Source organism: Battus philenor, unplaced genomic scaffold (genome assembly GCF_028537555.1).
Source record: "Battus philenor isolate CCGP_79_NKW_IND1 unplaced genomic scaffold, ilBatPhil1.0.hap1 SCAF_14, whole genome shotgun sequence".
Lineage (NCBI taxonomy): Eukaryota > Metazoa > Arthropoda > Insecta > Lepidoptera > Papilionidae > Battus > Battus philenor.
The window spans coordinates 11,931,961-11,936,119 of record NW_027181676.1 but is presented as its reverse complement, the minus strand read 5'-3'; positions in this window follow the sequence as shown (position 1 = coordinate 11,936,119).

Below are 4,159 nucleotides of genomic sequence, written 5' to 3'. Positions count from 1 at the left end.
ACTCACCTCTTTAACACCACTCATAACCAATCACCCTGTATAATTGAATTGATAGCGTGCGATTGACGTAGTGTATAATTGGGTATTTCGTATTAATGCTAAATGAATTTTAATAAAGGCATTAATGACGTCACACCCGCCGTGTTAATAAACTCTCATTCATTTGTGAACTCATTTAAATATTAACGGACAAGCTCAACACTCGCCGGCAGCCTTCACGCCCCCTCCGCCGACCGCTAACCACTACTGTCGCATTAAATTGCATATAATTATTGCGAAACATCTCATCACACGACTGTACCTGGGTGTTTAGAGTACAATCACCGCTAAAAGCTTTACAATCTATCTAGGCGGTTCATGACATCTGTCATATGTTTATTGTGATACACAGGCTGATTGATTACAGATGTAAAAGCTTACATGGGATGAATAAATAGCACATTTGTTGTCAATGAATGTTTCCATAGAATGGGCAGCAGGGTCCTCTGCGTACCATAATACCACGATCATCCTGTTTCACAGATGTTTGATTTTACAGTTACCATTTGTACACCAAAGAGTATTTATTAAAACGTAAAATATTTTGCTTACTATCCTTATTTTAAATGATTCCCATAATTGTCGATAGGTTCTCAACCTTTGTGGTCTGTCTTTTTCAATATGAGTGGTATAATTTTAATTAATTATACATAATATTATACACTAAGGATCTTTTATAGCGATCTCTCTTGTACGTCATGACCTGAATGCTAGAAGAACCCAATAACATAGAAACAAAATCATATTGAGTTTCAATACAATATCTTTCAACTAATATAAACCTACGAAAGATTGAAATCTAGATCTAAAAAGAACGCACAAGAAATTCTCCAGAACTCGGTAATTTTTTGCTCCAGAAATTTCGAAAACGATGCAATGGAGGAGATATACCAAATCAATGAATATGCTAGTGTTACTATTGCATATCTAACCGACATCGGCTCGGCGGCTTCGCATATTGAAGTACCATTGGGCAAGGATTTGTCGAAAGATTTTTTTTATAATAGCCTTCGTTTTTGGGAACTTCTCGTAATTTTCCCTTCTTTATTACACAGGGATATTATAAAAATAATAATTTCTTTATAGAATTCTATTATTGACATCCTCATCTTTCTTCGATTTTAATGTCAATTATTCTTTCTTTTTTTAATTTTTCATATATTCTTTTATTCATTTATATTCTTTGTTCCGTTCTTATCTCACCTCACTTTCGACATCTTCCCTCGTCGAATTTTAGTTTCAGATTTACTATATTTTTGTCATTTTTTACTTTCTTATGCATTATGCATTTATTTAAAGTTTTACGTTTTTATTTATTTCTATTTCATTTATTTTCTTTATATTCTCAGAGCTACATAATAGTTTTATATAGATTTAGTTTATTAGTTTATCCTACCTGTTTTTTCCTCTTTATACAGATTCCTATGACCTTCCTGCAATACTCCGGGAAGATCCAGTGGTTCGAAAGGTTTAGGAGTGAAAACTGAGGACCGGCGGACAAGGTCGTCTCTTTTGTTTTTGATATTAATGATAATTAGCTGGATACGGCCGCTTTCTATTCTCCAGGAATTCTTCATTCTTCATTTCTTCTAATTCTATGGCGGAATTCAATTTTCAGCAGTGAGGGTTCTACGACTAAGACGGTAATGATAAAGGTAAAGAATACCTAAACCTAAAAACTGAAAAAAAAGGTAAGAGTGTCCGAAACCTTGATCTGAAAAGAACTAACAACGAACTCAATCAAACATTACAAATATATAGGAATATAACATAATCTTAGCAAAACAAGGTATGTGTTTTTTATTCGTTCTAGTAATTAAATTTTGTAGACAATTTCGCATAGTAAAACGAAACCGATGTAAAAAATATAGAGAATTCGTTAGTATTGCTTTTGCAATACCATCTTATTCGTATGACTGTAGTATTCTTTTTAGAAAACTATATCTACATATACATGGTTCTCCTCGCTATAATCGTAACAGAAACAATTTCCGTTGAGTGTGGGAGCTCCACGTAGAAGCCGTATATCTGTCAGATGGCGTAATAAAGCTCAAAACTTTCCACATAAGCTCTGAGCCTCGTTTTTGAAATCTCTCTCTCCTAAAATTATTTCATAACGCACGTGTCTGTTCTGTTCAAATTAATTATTCTGAACCCGAATTCAAACTAAATACGTGCTCTGTTTCGTACTACCATGTTCATCTTAATTTAATTAAAAGTAAATATTGTAGTTAACATTTTTTTTCTCTATTAAAATGGAATAACTAGAGAACTTTGTCTTCTTTTGTACATACATCGATATTTTGCTAAAACATATTCAATGCTCTTTCATGTTATTACTCATTCATTCTCAATAAATAAGTTATTACAAAGTTTGTTCTGTTTTTACTTGAACTAATTCAACATTGCTAATGCTTTCTATTTCATTCATTTCACTTATATGTTGTATCTAAAATAGATGCTTCGTCGAAAAAAAATTCTATCACTGTCATCACTATCATTTCAAATATTGGACTTCTACAGCTGGAAGTAGGCTTCACCATAGGTTTATAATTAAAAATAAGGGAAAGAGCAAGCTGGAAAGCAGCCTGCATCTAGAGTTTCCTGACTACCATTACCAGATCATCTGACCTTACGGATATCCTACACTGTGTTTGGCGGTTCATGGTACCGACTCTCTAACAGCCAGATGTTCTATGTGCTGTATGCCCAATGCTACTTTAACTTGCTAAACAGCTGCCGGCTGTCAATTAGTTTCATTCTTCTAAAGATCACCCCTTTACTGATTTGATATCGCAGAGTAATCCCGAGCTTAGCTCTTTTAAGCTTCTTGAGCAACTATTAGCTTGCTATAAGGCTAAAAGCAAGAAAGCCACGTTTTAATACCGTATATCATCACTGGTAACACAATGGTGATAGACTTTCGTCTTTAGACAATGAGGAATATTAAACGAGATTTTTTCTTAGTTTTTTGAATTCTACCCGGCCAAGTTGAGATTATCATTATAGCTCTTCTGTTTTCTACTAGTGACAGTGTCCCTGTACTTGGTTACTTTCAACATCTTGTTTACTATACTTTTGTTATCCTCTAGCGTTGCTTCTATATTAACTCTATCTTCTCTGTTACTGCCTTGTAAAGAAAGTTTAAAATCTATTTTTTTTTAAGTTCTTACTTATTATCGTGTCAACCGATAGACGGTCATTGTAAGTCACAAGTCTCCCCCAGGGATCGCCACGATTACAGATCTTGCACTGTCAGTATTTCTCATCAATTTCTAAACTCTACCTCTTAATACAACCAACTTAGTCACCAAAACGAAAGTCTAAACACCATTTAGCTGAGTTGCCAATGATTAATAATAGACAGTATCTGAAAGCTCATATAAATTGCTATTAAATCCACCATTACAGATACTCGAAGTGGTAAATACCGCTGTTCTGGAAACGTAAACTGTTTTACAGTAATTTTAACGCCGAGCTAATTATCAGATAAACTATTAATAGGCCAATTTATAAACCACTTGCAATTTCTGGGCAATAACCTCGAACATTATCCATCGTTGAAACTTCTAATGAGCTGGCATCAAGTGTCTTGACTAAGAACTTGAATAAGATTTACACCACGATACCGCATTACAAGGTATTTAACTGAAGGGGACCACCAACTCGACATTTCAAAGACCATCGGAAGTCACTGGATGCAGTCAACTTCCAACCGGACCCATTCAAATTTTATGGCCTTCCCATATGCTTATTAATGGACGTCTTACGTCATTGTACTACTGTGCATATCTTGTGCCGTGACGGCACGAAAAAACCGAGTTATTGATTCTCGTTTTAATTAAATAAATAGATTCAATACAAAAGCAGATTGTTACTGTCATCTTAATTTTATGCAAATAATACAAGTTCATTTATTGGCTTGTTTGGCCGGATAGCAATAGATGGCGCTAGTAGACAACTGCTTCTTTTGACCGTTTGATAAGGATAGTCGCATAAAGGGCTCTGCTTGTATTTAACTTAGAGTAAAATAGGATAATCTCGACTCACAAACAAACCTTTTTACTATTAAATACACGTATAGTAGTTATTCAACTCTTGCATATAAAATGCGGTTTAT